Source organism: Microcaecilia unicolor, chromosome 3 (genome assembly GCF_901765095.1).
Source record: "Microcaecilia unicolor chromosome 3, aMicUni1.1, whole genome shotgun sequence".
Classification (NCBI taxonomy): Eukaryota; Metazoa; Chordata; class Amphibia; order Gymnophiona; family Siphonopidae; genus Microcaecilia; species Microcaecilia unicolor.
The window spans coordinates 485,395,200-485,414,508 of NC_044033.1; the positions used below are offsets into that span (position 1 = coordinate 485,395,200).

Consider the following 19,309-nt stretch of genomic DNA (forward strand, 5'->3'; position numbering starts at 1 on the left):
AAATACAAATAATGCATTCAGGACACTATTTGAGGCTGAATCAAATCAAATATGAATATTCAATACAGACCTACCAAAAACTGAATGCAGTTTTCCACACCAATAGACACATGGAAGACTGCAAGTGGCAGAATCAGGATGTCAAGGCCAAGGCTGGAAAGGAGCGTAGGGAGGTTGACCTCGCCCAGCTGACTGCTATGGAGTAGATGGTGCTGACCAAGATTCCCGCAGAATCCATCCATGGGGTGGGAAGCCAGTACACATCTGCAGAGCCTGGGGAAACAGGTAGGATCATGGTGCATGCTGCTTGCTGTCTCTCTTCCTCTCTCCTCATCTAGCTGAGACACTGGGTGTAGGGATAGTAGGAATCATATCTGCCCTAGCAGTCACCTGAGAGAGTGAACACCTGCAACACACTACAAGCAGAACACCAGCTATGCAGGGACCTGGCTCGAACACTGCAGCATAGCATAATGGTTACTGCACAACAGTGGGAACCCTGGTTCAAATTCTGTTTGTTCTGCCTTTTGATATGGACTCGTCCCCCTTCCCTCCCACCTCCCTTTAAAGCCAAAAGGAAGCAAGTGCATCCTTTGGATACTTCTCTCCCCTTGGAGGGGGAGGGGTGGCTGAAGGCATGACGGGCAGAGAGTGTGCCATGAGACACATCATTGTGGTGGTAGTGGTGGCGGTGGTGAGGGGATGGGATGGGAGAGGTTGGGTGTGTATTGGTTTAGGGCGTGTAGGTTGTCAGGAGGTTGGGGGAAGGGGAGAGTATATATCTGAAAATATCTATTAAACTTTAAAATCTTAAGATCAACATTTTGATATTCAGTAGTAAAGATAAAATATCCTAGTATCCTCATCAACAAATATGGCCCCAGTTCAACTGATATCATTACTTATTAAAGACTGTTCTCATCTATATTGTAGCACATTTCAGTAGGTACCTAATCAATGTTATCCAGTCTTAGTACCATCAGATTCATACATTTGCAGAACCATTTTTTATACACAGAGCCTTTAAATATTTAAGCAAGCCAGTAACTTTGACTTAGAAATGGTGTAAGCTCATTATTATCTATTATAAACTCCTCTGTTTGCTTTTAGGGCTATCAGACGTCAACTCTAGAATAAAGGAATGGTAATTTTCAGTTAGCTGCTGAGTGATGAGATAACCAGTAGAATCAAGATGGCCAATTTTAAAACAAGCTTGAGTCTAAATAACCTATATAGATTTGGCAATAAAGTTATTCAATCAAAATATTTTATTTAGTTAAATAGAATATCCGACAACTGGATAAGAGCTTTCCAGTTATATATTAATTTCTTTAATCCAGACATGTTGAGTTTAACTATGTATGATACCTCTCCGGCTAAATAGGATTTTATTGGTTCTCTTATTCAATGTTTCAGTACCCCTGTTAGTCAGACTGCACTCTCAGTGGAATTTTGTTTTTTAAATGGCAGCCCACAGCCAGAATGCAAATTTTATCAGAGAAGAAAGACCCACTCAAAATTGGCCAGGAAGATGTTTTGGACTCACTGACAGGAGTAAGTGGGAAATCAAGGCTGGGAAAATTGTCTGGGCCACAATTTGATGGACTTCTACTAGATAAGCATCATATTCAATGCGGACCATTGACAGACATACCTGGGGTGGGACTGGGTGGAAATTGTAGTGAGGTGACAGTGCAATGAGTGGTGATTGCAATGGGATTGTTAAACGTTCACCTATGGTTGGAGTGTCTCACTTTTTAGAAACAACAATGTTAACTCAAAGGCAGTGGCAGATCACTGAGCCATTGTGTGCTTATTGCCCTCGAGCTACTCCTACCCCTTGCTTGTGTGTCTATGGTAAAAGCAATGTAGGAAGAAGGTGCAGAGCTACAGTATCAATGTGATTGTGTACTGGATCTCAGAAACCATGATGATGTTCAGTTAATGCTGCTGATGCTTGCAAACTATCATAAGGGCTGGTGACAGGGGCAGAAATCGGGTAGGGAACCCAAAAGCTGGCCTTCATGCTATGCCTCCTTTAGCTTGAGGCAGGTTTGGGGCCTCGTATGGTACGAGGGCTCAGGGCAGTTGCCCTGTTTGCCACCTCCTAATGCTGGCCCTGACTATCATTGGACTCAGGATCAAACAAGAGGAAAAATGCACTGATAAAGTTAAGGGAGCCAGTTCTTGGTCATATGACGTTGAAAAATGTAATTGTTTCTTCCTTCAGACTGAGTACGGAGCTGAAGACCAAAAAGACAATGCTGATGGGAATTTCTCTTTTCAGACTGTGCCTTCCTTCTCCTCCACTGTTCCCTCTAAGCTGAGTGGGAGTCCTACTACTACTACTATTTAGCATTTCTATAGCGCTACAAGGCGTACGCAGCGCTGCACAAACATAGAAGAAAGACAGTCCCTGCTCAAAGAGCTTACAATCTAATAGACAAAAAATAAAGTAAGCAAATCAAATCAATTAATGTGTACAGGAAGGAGAAGAGGAGGTTACAAGTGGTTACGAGTCAAAAGCAATGTTAAAGAGGTGGGCTTTCAGTCTAGATTTAAAGGTGGCCAATGATGGGGCAAGACGTAGGGGCTCAGGAAGTTTATTCCAGGCGTAGGGTGCAGCGAGACAGAAGGCGCGAAGTCTGGAGTTGGCAGTAGTGGAGAAGGGAACAGATAAGGATTTATCCATGGAGCGGAGTGCATGGGAAGGGGTGTAGGGAAGGACGAGTGTGGAGAGATACTGGGGAGCAGCAGAGTGAGTACATTTATAGGTTAGTAGAAGAAGTTTGAACAGGATGCGAAAACAGATAGGGAGCCACTGAAGCGATTTGAGGAGAGGGGTAGTATGAGTAAAGTGGCCCTGGTGGAAGACGAGACGGGCAGCAGAGTCCTCCAACTTCATTGCTGCCAGTGGGAGGCGGTGCTTCAATATTACATTTTTGATCACTAGGGACAGGCATGTTCCCTTGAGTTCTACAGTGCTTGCCTGGCCCTCACTATTGAAAATGTGATCGTGAAACAGCACCTCCCACTGGCAGGACTGTAGGTGGAGGACTCTCACTGAGCTTAGAGGGAACAGTGCTCTTCTCTCTCCATCAGAAACATATACAGAGCCACCACAAATAAATAGCCTTGACAAATATACATAGATGCACACAAACTATTGCACAAACACCATGGAGCACCATTTTAGACAGAATATAGAAATCAAAATTTTACAACAAACAAGTTCTAAAATACATACTGAAATACATCAAGTTTCAAGTTTATTGTCCACTCAGTATACCACTCTAGAGAAAACTATCAGAGCAGTTTACAATAAAATAAATCACAAGCAATGAAAGGAACTTCAGTAATACAGGAAAGAGAAAACAGAAGGTGCAGAAAGCCAGAGAAAGAAAGACTTACACACCAGTGTACGTGTTGGCTTCTTGTAGCGGGAGCATCCATTTTACAAACATTAATGTGGAGAAATCAACAGAGGAAACGTGGGTATATATATAGAGAGAGAGAGAGAGGAAAAAAAAAGAGAGAGAGAGAGAGAGAGATACTTACATATTTAAGTTGTAAAATATACAACTTACACCTTAAGTGTTGGGATATACATGTGCGAAAGAGAAGAGAAAAAGTGTATCTGGCCACAGAAGGAATGATGAGACGGAACCAAATTGCAGAGGAAGCAGTATTTATTCAAAAAGACCCGACACGGCCCGTGTTTCAGGGACTGCATGCATCAGCGGTCAGTGAAAAATACAGCATAGGACATAATCCTTTGGAGCTCTTTGCAACTATCACATACAAGGAAAAACCTCAGCCCAGGTACAAGCAATAATGGCAACGTCCTGTCTCAAAAATAAGAAAAACCATGTGCAAGTGAGCCATTTTGCAATCTTACTAGGGATGAGCAGTCATTATCAATATAAGATATGTCAAATGATATTCACTTTGTTGTTTCCTGTCATTGGCCAATGAAAATGAGCAGAAAAAAACATGGCATGTTTTTCTTTTCATTTGACAACATGCTCAAGCTCCCCTTGTGATCAAGCCCCCCTCCCATCTAGCCCCCCTCAACTCAAGAACCCCCCACATAGTGATCCAGACATCCCCTCCCACATTTATTTATTTATTTATTTATTTATTTGTTACTTATATCCCACATTTTCCCACTCATGCAGGCGCAATGTGGCTTACAGAGAATTAAATAAGAGTACAAACTTAAAAGCTTAGGCAAGCTTAAAAGAAGCAAATAGGAGGGGAGAAACTAACAGCGTGAACTAGGCAGGGTAAGGGACAAGGGATGCATCAATCAACATGGTAAGTTGAGGGGTAAGTCTTAGCAAAGAGGAATGTCTAACTATATATCCCTGGTGGTCTAAGGGTCGCTCTAGGAAGCGGTCACAGCTGTCATATTGGATTCAGCATCCATGGCAGGAGTAAGTGGGCATCATTCCTGCCTCAATGGATTCCCCTAGAATATTACCAGGGATATTCAGGTACGCCTGGATAGCCTATGGGTAGGGATATGGGGGTGTTTACAGTGGGAAGGGAGGGGAGTTTTTATACATGGGGGGTGTCCACAAGTGGAAGGGCTGTCTGCTGATGTGGGGAGGAGGGGGTAACAACGTAGCACCTGTGATGACAGAAGGGGACAAACCTCCAAAGAAAACAAAATTTCCCATAGATCACATTGGAAGTGAAATGAAAATGTTGCACCTGCTCATCCCTAAAACCAACACGTGTATCTACCAGGCAGGAAATGCAGAGGTACCTTCAACTGTCTCTACATTTGAACTTGGAGGGGAAAAAATATGGGGGATTAAAGGAGAACCTTAATCAAGTGGCAGGAAAAGGAAACGGCTGTAGTGTTTCTAGCACAGCTCCAGCTCTGGTGAGACATGGGCGAGCCACTGGTGTCTTGGTGTAGGTCGCGGCTACAGAGCAGCTTTGGTCTGGATGTCAGCGAGGATATAGTGCGGTATATTTTGTCAACTGAGAATGAAGAAGAGGTTGAAGAATACATTAATGACCTAATCCAAGGAACCGAATCCAAGAAGCAACAATTCATAGAGGAACTGATAGCTAGGTGGCAAAAGCACAATCAGCTTTCAGTAAATGATCCTGTGCAGCTGTACTGAAAAAAGGATGAGGGTTCAGAGGTACAGAAGTTGGGCCTTGGAGACCAAACCAGGAAGGGGCAGCGTAAGGGACGCAACAAGCAGGAGGCTGCTCTTTTTGTTGAGGCCGAGTCAGCAGTGAAAGAAGTAAAATCACCCCTTGATTTAGGAAAGCAGATGCAGGAGACCAGCAGCAATGGCCCCTCCAAGAAGAAGACAAAATTTGTGAGCTTGTACACCAAGGAAGGGCAAGACAGGCTGGCAGTGCTTATCCCTGGGTGGTACTCCTGTGAATGTCTGGCACAGAAGCACAGATTCATCAGTAACTGCTTGACATGTGGACGAATTGTCTGTGAGCAGGAGGGCTCTGGACCTTGTCTCTTCTGTGGTACATTGGTGTGCACAAGAGAGGAGCAGGACATTTTGCAGCGGGATTCCAATAAGAGCCAAAAGCTGCTGAAGAAACTCATGTCAGGTAGTGAGGCTCCTGGGAAGACAGACCTGCTGCCCCATCATGAAGCTCGATTCCGGGCAGGCCTGGAGAAAGCCATGCAGCATAAAGATAAGCTGCTGGAGTTTGACAGGACCAGTGCGCATCGTACTCAAGTCATTGATGATGAGTCAGGTTACTTTGCCACGGACTCCAACCAGTGGCTGTCCAAACCAGAGAGGGAGGCTCTGCAGAAGAAAAAGAAGGAGCTCCAGGACCTCAAGCATGCCTCACGCCTCTCCCGGAAGATCACCATTGACTTTGCAGGCAGGCAGATACTGGAGGAGCAGATCAACCTCTCTGACTATCACAGCATGTTGGATGAAACTATTCAAAACATTAAATCTGGAATGATGGGAAGTGTGTTGAGGGATGAGAAGCTGGTAGCTGAGAAGCAGCTGAGGGATATGGTTAATTCCGACATTTTGCGGCCTGCACCTGTGTGGGTAGAGCAGACTGGTTCAGGCACACACAGAAAGAGTTCATCCTTGGGAGATACAGAAAAGAACAGACTGCATATCCAGGACCAGGAGTTTCAAGAGATGTCGGATGAAGGCATGTGCCTCAGCATGCATCAGCCCTGGGCATCACTTCTTATCAAAGGAATCAAAAAAGTGGAAGGCAGAACCTGGTACAGCTCTCACCGAGGCCGTTTGTGGATAGCAGCAAAAGCCAAGAGACCAGCCTCACAAGAGGTCTCCCAGCTGGAAGCCTTCTATAGAATGCTGCAGCTTAAAGATACGTTTCCCAAGGATTACCCATCGGGGTGTCTGCTGGGCTGTGTGAATGTAACAGATTGAGTTTCACAAGAGCAGTTTAAGGAACAGATGACCTCTGGTAAAGGAGGAGCTTATTGTATAAATCCTCTCATCCCAACACAGCGCGGCAACCCCACAATCATCAACACCCCAGATTACACCCTCCCTATCTCAGACCGCAACTTAACACTAGAGAGCCAAGTGACATCCACGATAAAGAAAATGTTCCACTCAATGTGGAAGCTCAAACGCGTGAAGCAATTCTTCCCGAGGGAAACATTTCGCAACCTGGTACAATCAATGGTACTAAGCCATGTAGACTACTGCAATGGAATTTATGCGGGATATAAAGAACAAACCTTAAAGAAACTTCAGACCGCTCAAAACACGGCAGTTAGGCTTATCTTTGGAAAAACGCGATTTGAAAGCGCAAAACCCCTCTGCAAAAAACTTCAAAGAACGAATTGCTTTCAAAATCTGTACTCTGGTTCACAAAATCATCTACGGTGAAGCCCCGGGATACATGACAGACCTGATCGACCTACCAACTAGAAACACATCCGAATCAACACGAACGTACCTAAATGTGCACTACCCAAGCTGCAAAGGACTCAAATACAAATCAATCTACGCATCCAGTTTTTCCTACATAAGCACACAACTGTGGAACGCATTACCAAAAGCTTTGAAAACTATGTACGATCACTTAAACTTCCGGAAAACACTAAAAACTAACCTGTTTAAAAAGGCATACCTGGCCGATCCAACATAAATGCCTGATATCTGCAACACAACAAAACTAAAGTACGTAATGGACATACCACAACTCTTCCGTTACGATACCCTAATGTGGCTGTGCCACATGAACTTTATCTTACCACAACATCACTATGTATTAGTTCACACCGGAGTCTGTAACACCTCTCCAGTACTATGTAAGCCACATTGAGCCTTCAAATAGGTGGGAAAATGTGGGATACAAATGTAACAAACAAACAAATAAATAAATAAATAAAACCTCCCTTAATCTCTCCTGTAGAAGGCTGGAGGGAAATTAACACTTTGCAAAAACATGTACATTTGATATAGCTTGTATAAATTGCAATGCTGAAGTATTGGGACATACAAGAAATAAGGAATGCTTGTGTGTAAATGTGACCAAACCGATATTCAGCGTTGGCTGGTTGCGTTTAAAAAGGCCAAAGATATCCCAGAGGGAGGGGCAGAGGGAGGGAGCTGCAGCGAACGAGAGAATTTAGCGTAGCGATTCGAACTCACAGCCGACAGGCGCGTGCCGCGGCACCCCCCAGCGGCGTGCACCCGGGGCGGACCGCCCCCACCGCCCCCCCCCCCCTTGATACGCCACTGCGCACACCCTTTCAGTAGTACAAGGCAATTTATATTCAAGTACAGGAGGTATTTCTCTGGCCCTCAAGGGATCACACTGTACCTCAGGTGATGGAAAGTTAAAACTGATTTTCCCTAGAACACAAGGAGTGTCAGTGGGATTTGAACTGTGGTTCTCAGCCCCCTGCTCTAACCATTGGAAAAAAAAAAGCAGACAATAAAAAAGACGATCCAGCTTAAAAAGGTGTACTTTTAAAACAGCTTTAAGAGCTTTTTTTGAAAGAAAAAAATGTCTATTTTTTCTTTCCTTTGATAAATGTGCATGGGAAGTGGACCTGAAGTGGGCATGGCTTGGGCGGTGATGTCATCAAAAGGGTGGTGAGTGGGTGGGGCTTAGGCTTGACTTCATTTCTGATTGGCTGAGAACCCGAAAATGGGCACGGTACCTGTCAAATTTGACGAATGCTAGTGATATTCACTACTCACACATATATACTTACATACAGATGCAACACAGACACACACACTTCACCACACAGACAGACATACTCACATGCAAACAGAGGAGTAGGAAAGAATTCCATGAGCCATGCTCCACATGCTTTCCCCACTTGTGAGAAAATAATTATATTATGAGGGTTAATTGCAAGTGGCTGTTTAAATTACTTTAACCATTAACACTTTAGCCCATGTATACTAAACTCCATTTTCAAAAGGAACAATGCATGCTGTTTTCCATTTTTAATGACCAACCTGCTTATAATCGAACGAGAAAAACGCCCAAGTTCCAACCTAAATTGGGAGATGGACGTTTATCTCACAAAAATGAATAACACGGTATTATCGAAAGCCAAACTTGGACGTTTTCAACTGCACTCCATCGCGGAAGCGTACAAAGTTGAGGGGGCGTGGTTATCACCCAAACAGAGATGGGCGCCTTTCGTCGATAATGGAAAAAAAGTATGCGTTTGTAGCTAGAATTTAGGGCACTTTTCCTGGACCCTGTTTTTTCACAAATAAGGCCCCAAAAAGTGCCCTAAATGACCAGATTACCACCAGAGGGAATCGGGGATGACCTCCCCTGACTCCCCCAGTGGTCACTAAGTCCCTCCCACCACAAAAAATGATGTTTCACAACTTTTTATTTTCACCCTCAAATGTCATACCCACCTCCCTGGCAGCAGTATGCAGGTCCCTGGAGCAGTTGTTAGGGGGTGCAGTGGACTTCAGGCAGGTGGACCCAGGTCCATCCCCCCCTACCTGTTACAATTGTGCTGCTTAATGCTTAGTCGTCCAACCCCCCAAACCCACTGTACCCACATGTAGGTGCCCCCCTTCACCCCTTAGGGCTATAGTAATGGTGTAGTGTTGTGGGCAGTGGGTTTTGAGGGGGATTTGGGGGGGCTCAACACACAAGGGAAGGGTGCTATGCACCTGGGAGCTCTTTTACCTTTTTTTTGTTTTTGTAAAAGTGCCCCCTAGGGTGCCCGGTTGGTGTCCTGGCATGTGAGGGGGACCAGTGCACTACGAATCCTGGCCCTTCCCACGAACAAATGCCTTGGATTTATTGGTTTTTGAGCCGGGCGCTTTCATTTTCCATTATCGCTGAAAAGCAAAAACACCCAGCTCACAAATTGTCGAATAAAACATGGACGTCTATTTTTTTTCAAAAATACGGTTCGGTCCGCCCCTTCACGGACCCGTTCTCAGAGATAAACGCCCATGGAGATAGACATTTTCGTTCGATTATGCCCCTCCAAGTCATATATTTACTATAAAAAGCATTACTCATCAAAGAAAAATTTGAGGAACAGCAGTCACAAATTGCACAATTACAACAGAACAAAATCTAACCATAAAACATTGAACTGGACAAAGCTATATATATATACAGTGGGGGAAATAAGTATTTGATCCCTTGCTGATTTTGTAAGTTTGCCCACTGACAAAGACATGAGCAGCCCATAATTGAAGGGTAGGTTATTGGTAACAGTGAGAGATAGCACATCACAAATTAAATCCGGAAAATCACATTGTGGAAAGTATATGAATTTATTTGCATTCTGCAGAGGGAAATAAGTATTTAATCCCTCTGGCAAACAAGACCTAATACTTGGTGGCAAAACCCTTGTTGGCAAGCACAGCGGTCAGACGTCTTCTGTAGTTGATGATGAGGTTTGCACACATGTCAGGAGGAATTTTGGTCCACTCCTCTTTGCAGATCATCTCTAAATCATTAAGAGTTCTGGGCTGTCGCTTGGCAACTCGCAGCTTCAGCTCCCTCCATAAGTTTTCAATGGGATTAAGGTCTGGTGACTGGCTAGGCCACTCCATGACCCTAATGTGCTTCTTCCTGAGCCACTCCTTTGTTGCCTTGGCTGTATGTTTTGGGTCATTGTCGTGCTGGAAGACCCAGCCACGACCCATTTTTAAGGCCCTGGCGGAGGGAAGGAGGTTGTCACTCAGAATTGTACGGTACATGGCCCCATCCATTCTCCCATTGATGCGGTGAAGTAGTCCTGTGCCCTTAGCAGAGAAACACCCCCAAAACATAACATTTCCACCTCCATGCTTGACAGTGGGGACGGTGTTCTTTGGGTCATAGGCAGCATTTCTCTTCCTCCAAACACGGCGAGTTGAGTTCATGCCAAAGAGCTCAATTTTTGTCTCATCTGACCACAGCACCTTCTCCCAATCACTCTCGGCATCATCCAGGTGTTCACTGGCAAACTTCAGACGGGCCGTCACATGTGCCTTCCGGAGCAGGGGGACCTTGCGGGCACTGCAGGATTGCAATCCGTTATGTCGTAATGTGTTACCAATGGTTTTCGTGGTGACAGTGGTCCCAGCTGCCTTGAGATCATTGACAAGTTCCCCCCTTGTAGTTGTAGGCTGATTTCTAACCTTCCTCATGATCAAGGATACCCCACGAGGTGAGATTTTGCGTGGAGCCCCAGATCTTTGTCGATTGACAGTCATTTTGTACTTCTTCCATTTTCTTACTATGGCACCAACAGTTGTCTCCTTCTCGCCCAGCGTCTTACTGATGGTTTTGTAGCCCATTCCAGCCTTGTGCAGGTGTATGATCTTGTCCCTGACATCCTTAGACAGCTCCTTGCTCTTGGCCATTTTGTAGAGGTTAGAGTCTGACTGATTCACTGAGTCTGTGGACAGGTGTCTTTCATACAGGTGACCATTGCCGACAGCTGTCTGTCATGCAGGTAACGAGTTGATTTGAAGCATCTACCTGGTCTGTAGGGGCCAGATCTCTTACTGGTTGGTGGGGGATCAAATACTTATTTCCCTCTGCAGAATGCAAATAAATTCATATACTTTCCACAATGTGATTTTCCGGATTTAATTTGTGATGTGCTATCTCTCACTGTTACCAATAACCTACCCTTCAATTATGGGCTGCTCATGTCTTTGTCAGTGGGCAAACTTACAAAATCAGCAAGGGATCAAATACTTATTTCCCCCACTGTATTTAAACTAACACCAGTAAACCCATAAGCACTTGACTTGCCTTCAGGTAAACAATAAGTGGTTTCTAGACTTAATAAAAGTTTCCATTTCCTGCTTTTTTTTCTGCAGCTTTGACCTTTTTATCCTCTAAGGTCAAATCTTTGTCTAGCATACTTTCCTCCAGGAATGTATTGATATAGCAAGGCCTTTTTGAAAAGCTGCAATTTTCTATCACTCTTCTTGTTGTCAAAACATATATTCTTGGTTATAACTGTCAAGTTTCTTGATTCTTAAACATATTCTAGACAGCTATAGTGTCAATTTTAATTCTGGAAGTGAACCAAACTCTATCATAGCATGCTACTCATGGTGATGGCAAAATGTGCACACCCAAAAAAATTCTAAGGGACTCCTATCAATCTTAGCGAACCATATGGGATATTCTTTTATAGAGAGGAAAACGCCTCAATCCAGGCATGTACTCCTTGTGTCATATAACTTAGGGAGCACTGCCCGATCATCACTGGCGTAAAAAACCTCTCTTAAGTAACCCGCTTCAATCACCCAATCTTTATTGTTTAAGGGTTACTTAGCTTGCTGATGGAAAATTTTTTTTAACCTATGTGCAATATTCCCTCCCTCCCACCAATCTACTACCTGATCTATAACCCTCCATTGAAAATCCCCCACCGCATGTCTTGCATGATGGGACTATGTGCGGTAAAGAATCAATATAATTTACATATCCTGTGTTACATCAGATCACATTCATTGTTGTTTTTTATTCAGTATTTTCTTCACGCATTTATTAATCGATCATTGCATATAAATTTGATTTGACTCATAGCTATTTCCCCTTTTTTTAGTCTCTGGCATTCTTTAATTTGTCGCTTTTTTGAACTTTGACCCGGAAATGATGCATATAAACATCACAGGACACTTGCAATAGTTTTTCCAGCTTCAATAATGGTGTGTCCATTGGTGTATGCTAGAGACCACAGTAAGTATATTTTTGTTTTGAGACACATTTTATGTATGCGCATCATTGCATTTTTGGCATTTACTTGTTTTCATACATATTCACACGAAGCAGTATTGCACTTTTGTTTTTAATCTTCAGACTGCAGCAGTTTTGCTTTCTAGAGACGTTGATATCCACACTTTTTGTGGTCCCTGCTTTAATGCTGTAATCATCCCTGTTTTTATATATAATCACTTGAAGTAGTATAGCAGGAAGTTTACTGGCAACGTGGTGGTTTAATTCTCCTCCGATGCTGTATTAATATTTCATTGCGCTTCTGTCAGCCTTTAAGGGCACTGATAATTGTTTGTCATACATAACAATAAGTGCATCATTTTATAACACGGCACTTGTAACATTTTAGATATTTTATTATCATATCGCACTTAGTGTTTATATATGTGACATTGCTGTGCCATGATGTTGTTTTGATTGCAAGACGTTTTGTATACAGTATTTTTTATAAACACATTGCACTAGTCATGTCAATACACAATGTAGTGTCAATACCCCCTATGATACCTAAACTAATGTCATATTATTAGTCTTGATCTGCTCTAATTTTATTTTTTGCTTTTTATTAATTCTTTTTGATTTATGATTATAGGGATTCCCGTTTGAGCTGGTTTTTTCTTGACTTTTATGCACCATATTTGAGTAATATTTTTATTGTTCCCATACATACTACCCCATTTCTCATTTTTGGTAACATAGAATATTATTTTACTGTGTCCATGTTCACTTTTTTATAGTTGCCCCTTTACGAAAGGTTTCAGATTAGGTATGTGCCTTTTATTATCTCATTTATAAATTTTTTTATACATATTTGTATTGAAGTTCGTAACCTATACCAGTGCCCTTGCTTTGCTGTTATGTGATGTCAGATTTTATTATGCTTTTATATATATGTTTATATGCACTGTCATACAATTGTTGCATTATATACACTTCTTTTATATATATATTTTCTTATATATGCTCTTTTATGTACATGTATATATATATTATTTATATTGGACAGTGCGTAGCGATATGTTTATTCATGTAATTATTCTAGTATACTCTCTATGTATACCTAGTAATATTCCATATTTTATTAATTGTTTTTTGTCAATTTATATATTTGATATATTATGCTCGTATGTGTGTTATATTTTATTTATTATGATCTATGATAATTATTATATATTTGTTCATTGTAGCCCCTGACGCAGCCCTAGGTGGGCGAAACACGGCCTGTGTCGGGCGATTTGTTCATACACGGTATCTTCAATAAAATCTTTTTGTTGTGACATTGATCTGCTGGCTTTCTTTCCCATATTGGATTTTGCAGATCGTTTGCGTTGTTGTTTTTTAGTACAGTTGTGTACACATCTATGGGTGTTTTTTTTTTTTTTTTTTTTTATTTCTTTACTTTTGGGGGGGGGGGGGGAGAGAGAGCCTGTTGTTAAACACTTTCCAGCACACCACTGGGTCAAACTGATTCTTTTACCAATTTCTTGCTTCTACTATACCTAAACAAGTTTTTACTATATGTTTTTGCCTCCAACGCAATCTTTTTTTCAAAGGCTGTCTTTGCCTTCCATATCAGCACTTTGCATTTGACTTGCCATTGCTTATGCTGTTTCTTATTATTTTCAGTTAGATCATTCTTCCATTTTCTGAAGGATTTTCTTTTAGATCTAATAGCTTTCTTCACCTCACTTTTTAACCATGCCAGCTGTCGTTTGGCCTTTCTTCCTCCCTTTTTAATACATGGAGTATAACTAGCCTGGGCTTCCAGGATGATGTTTTTGAACAGCATCCACACTGACTTAAATTTTTGACCTTTGCAGCTGCTCCTCTAAGTTTATTTTTTTTTCACTGTTCTTCTCATTTTATCATAGTCTCCTTTTTGAAAGTTAAATGCTAACTTATTGGATTTCTTGTGTATATTTACTCCGTAGCCAATATCAAATTTGATCAATTAATTGTTTTCAAGTTTACTTCATTTATTGTATTTAGTTTATTCTTGGTTATTTTACTATTGTTATGCTGTAGAAATAGCTTTTTTATTCATGAAGTTTAACTGTTTTTGCATTTTGTAAATAATAATGATTTCTCTGTTTTGCCTTATACTATGCATCCACTCATTATTTGCCAGAGTAAAGCAGGGGCGTAGCTAGATGGGGGCATGGGCCCCCGCAGATTTAGCCCTGCCCCCCTTGCTTTCACCCCCCCCCCCCCCCCCCGTCGCCGCCGACCCTCCCCTGCCACATTTGACCCCTCCCGCCACCGCCAACCCTCCCCCACCACCACCGTCCGGTACCTTTGCTGGCAGGGGTCCCCAACCCCTGCCAGCTGAAGTCCTCTTCAGCGCCGGTCTCCAGCGCGTTGCTGATATGGATTATATTTCTGTGAATCCTGCGGCCTGCACGTAGGAATGTGCAGGACATCAGGACTCAAAGAAACAGAATCCAGATAGGCGAACGCGCTGGACTCGGAGACCGGCGCTGAAGGGGACTTCGGCTGGTGGGGGTTGGGGACCCCCACCAGCAAAGGTACCTGGCAGTGGTGGTGGGGGGGTCAAAAGGGACAGGGGAAGGGCGGCGCCAGGGAGGGGTCAAAAGTGGTGGGGGGGTCGGCGGTGCCAAGGAGGCTAAACTGTGCCCCTCACCTCGGGCTCTGGACCCCCCTCCTGCCAAAGTCTGGCTACGCCCCTGGAGACACCATCCTACAAATGTATAGCTTCACATTTTCTCTAGCACATTGTAAACTGGAACAGGTGACAAAAAGACTGAATGCATAATGACCATGAAAGGTTTTGTGTATGGCAGAAGACGATCAACAAGAGACAGATTTGAACCATCAAAGAAACCAAAGCAGAAATGCTCCGCATTCCTGTGAACATGGAAAACCGCATCATCAGAAAGCTCAGAAAAAGGTTGCATTACGTACCAGCTCATGTCAGTGGCGTAGCCAGACTGCCAATTTTGGGTGGGCCTGAACCCAAAGTGGGTGGGCACAAAATTTTCTCTCTACCCCACCCCCCTAGCAAAATTTAGTCACACTCAGATGCATTTGTCACACAGAGTAAAGTGCTGCTTTTCAGTGCATCAGATTTCAGACAATTTATTTAATAGCCTAATCCTTTTCAGTGAGCTTTCAGAGTCCAAAACCTCCTGCCTCAGGTCAGTATAATGCTGTTACAGTATCCTCGCCTGACCTAAGGAAGGAAGTAGTGGTCTCTGAAACTTTATTAACACAGGTACCATATTACTTTATCCTAAATTAAAAATAAAATTATTTTCTTTACCTTTGTTGTATGGCCATTTACTTTTTCTCATTGTGTTGCTCCCAGTCTCTAGATTCTGCTTTCCTTCGTTTTTGCTTAACTCTTCTGCCAGGGTTTGCTAGCCATTTGTCATTTTTCTCTCCTTTTTCTTTGCTTTCTTCAATATTTTTCTGCCTCTCTCTGTGTCCAGATTTAATTCATTCTTACTATCCATTCTTTAATTTCCTTCATCTACTTATGGCTTTTCATCTTTTTCTCACCCTTGTTCTCCCCATGCCCCTTCCTCTTATTCTCCAATCTTTCACTACTCCCCCTTTCCATGCAGCAGCTCTCCTCTTTCTCTCCCCATCCTTCCAGTGTCTCCCCTCTCTCTCCCCATCCTTCCAATAGTCTCCCCTCTTTCTTTCTGCATCCTTCCATTGTGTCACCTCTTTCTCCCTACCCTTCCATCCAGCATCTTCCCTCTTTCTCTCCCCATCCTTCTACCCATCTACCCTATCTCCTGATCCTTCCATCTAATGTCTCTCTCCCTCCTTCTAACCAGTGTCTATCTCTCTACCCTTTTCTGTTCAGTGTCCCTTCTCTCTCCACATCCTTCCAGTCTCTCCCCTTTTTCTCTGCATCCTTTCATCCATCTCCCCTCTTTCTCTCCCCATCCTTCCATCCAGTGTCTCTCTCCCCATCCATCTGTTTTCCCTCTTTCTCTGCCGTCCTTCCATCTGTTTTTCCTCTTTCTCTGCCATCCTTCTGTCTGTTTTCCCTCTTTCTCTCCCCATCCTTCCGTTTTCCCTCTCTCTGCCATCCTCCCATCTGTTTTCCCTCTTTCTCTCCCCATCCTTCCGTTTTCCCTCTTTCTCTGCCATCTTCCCGTCTGTTTTCCCTCTTTCTCTCCCCCATCCTTCCGTTTTCCCTCTTTCTCTGCCATCCTCCCATCTGTTTTCCCTCTTTCTCTCCCCATCCTTCCGTTTTCCCTCTTTCTCCCCATCCTGCCATCCTTTTTCCCTCTCCCAATTCAGGCCCACCAGCCCCAGCTCCCATTGCCGGCCACTGCTGCTTTTCCTGATGAGCAGCAGGGCCGGTGCTACAAAAAGAAGAAGCGCTCAGCTGACTGAGCTGAGCACCAACGCTAACGCGACGAGAAAAAATGTTTTTTAAAAAACGCGGCACCGCAGGAAGCCTCGAAGCATTGGCTGCTGGCTCTGCAGGCTCCTCCCATCTCTTACGTCACTGCCCCTGGAGCGAAGCAGGGGCAGTGACATAAAAGACGAGAGGAGCCTGCAGAGTCAGCAGCCAATGCTTCGAGGCTGCCTGCGGTGCCGCGTTTTTTAAAAAACATTTTTTCTCGTTGTTAGTGACGTGTTGGCGCTCAGCTCAGTCAGCTGAGTAGTGCTTCTTTTTGTAGCGCCGTCCCTGCTGCTCATCAGGAAAAGCAGCAGTGACCGGCAATGGGAGCTGGGGCTGGCGCGGGCCTTGAGGAAGAGTGGGTGGGCGGGCCAGAGCTGAAATTGGGTGGGCCTGGGCCCACCCAGGCCCACCCATAGCTACGCCCCTGGCTCATGCTCATACTACCTGGAGGTTTTTCATCATCCTTTTATACTGCCTGGTTCCTATCCCTTTGGCTCCACCCCTCCCATCTCACTTCCTTCCTGGGTGAGACTAATGGGTTTAAGGTGGCTCAGCCTATCTGAGGGACTATTCTTAAGGGCGAGGGGCAGTGTTCTATAAAACCCCTCATAATGCTATTATTGAATAATAGCATAAACTTGAATTGGCATGCCAAAATTTCGGAGTACTCATTTACTCCAGCTCTATGGCAGGCATAAATGGGTGCACCATGCAAAGCACATAACTTATAGTATTCTATAAATTATTTGTGCAAGTTGAAGACATGCCCATAGCCCACCCATGCTCATCCATGTGTAACCCCCTTGCAGTTACATGCTTTTATCACTTAGATACAACCTTATAGAATGGTGTCTAGTGAACTTATGCACATACTTGCCCATTTTGGGATCTCTGATGCATGGAAGTAGCATGTAAATGTTGTTCAATAATATAATAAGAAGCTTCATATAATCTAATAAGTAATACTATGTTTGATTCATGTTGGCGTATGGACATATTTGTGATTGTAAGTTATATATTTTGACAGCGTGGTCATATTTTGAAAATATGTTGAAAAACTTTTTATGCACCAAGAGTCACAGGGGTGCAATGATTGGATAGTGAAATCTTGTCCATCTCTGGCTATGCTTCATCTTTCTGAGCGCTATAAAGCTTCTTATATTATTGATATTACTATGAGAGGATTGTTAATAAGTATAAACCCCATATGAAAGTGTTGTTGCCAAGCGATAGAATTGCTCTGAAAGGGTTTATCCAAATAGCTTTATCTAGATATTCAGTAAAATAGATAATACCTTGATGTCTCTGAATATAGTTAGTTAAAGGTATCTAGATGTGGTATGCTTTAATTTATTCTGAAGTAAAACTGAATGAGGACGGTGCCATTTACTGCCTCATTCCCATATGCTTTCTGTTTTTAAAAAAATGAGTTTTTTGAAGTTCATACTCTATCACTTGAGAAACTGTCTTCCCACTGAACATGATATAATTAAAATCTAACAATCTGAAAAACAATGTAGAAAAAGTATGTCAGCTCTTTTCTTCTAGAAGTCTTTTTATCCTGTTAAACATCAGCTTCACATTAATTTTGTATGTGCTGAATGGGGTTGCCAGCTTTAAAAATCTGCTTCAAGAACAGAGAAGGTCTTAAAAAGAGAATAATAGTAGTAACCTGCTTTGGGCTCCACTTCTTAGACAAAAGGATGCATCGTGAACCTCTTTCCACTTTACCTCAACTGAATCTAAATACCTCCAAACCCAATAATCCCCCTCTACTCCCCCTCCTCTCCTGTTTACATAACAAAGGAACAATTGTCTGCAGCTTTATTATCATTAACACCTATAAAATAGATAAAGTGACTTTGATGCACTGGAGCCGATATTTTAAAAAAATGTCATCAAATACTGCTAACCATATCAGGATACCCCACCTGCATACATCCACATTACTAGTTCATCAACAATCCACTCAGACCTTATCTTCACCATAGTACTAGCTGAGGACAACCACAATTAGGCCCACTGCCCAGTGTGCCTGACAGTATGATAGCACATCCTTCCCTTACATTAACATAATTGGCTTAGGTACCAGCCATTGACACAGGTACCCCCCCTCCCCAAGTCCGCAGAAGTGCCCTAAGACTGAAAAATATATTCCTAGGCTTCTTGAACATCATTAATAAATAATTCCAGCCCAGTCCCAACTAAATAGATGTTGTCCCTTTCATAAAGTCCAGGACATTCTCAATCCATCCAATCATACGTAATGTGCAAACCTCCTATTGGAACCACCCATCTTCCAATCTATTGGTTAATCTTGACCATAAACACCTTAACTATCTTGTCTGTCCCTTAAAACAAAACCTTGGAATGATATATGACTAGCCCAATTTCACACCCTGAAACGTTATCAAAACTTGCTCAAAATATTTGCTACTCAGATAAACAGTTCATGTATCCATGAAGTCATTTTTGCCCAGATAAACTAGCAAGACAGTAGGGCATTCCCATATCCCTTATCATTGGTCAAAACCTCCTTTGCTCCTCCCGCAGATACAGTATTCAAATTTTCTTTTTTTTTTTTGTTTTATTATTTTTGTATGTTTAAAACTTTTTTATGATGGATTTTTGTTCAAAATACCAACACTTGACTATGTTTCAGATCAGACATTAGGTACACTATTACTTAGATTACAGCACTTAGCTTAAAAC

General features: G+C 42.9%; 1 pseudogene; it reads left to right on the forward strand.

Annotated features, from left to right (window-relative positions):
• Window positions 1–4,898: 4,898 nt before the first annotated feature.
• LOC115464813 overlaps window positions 4,899–19,309 on the forward strand; it is a 71,211-nt pseudogene continuing 56,800 nt past the window's right edge.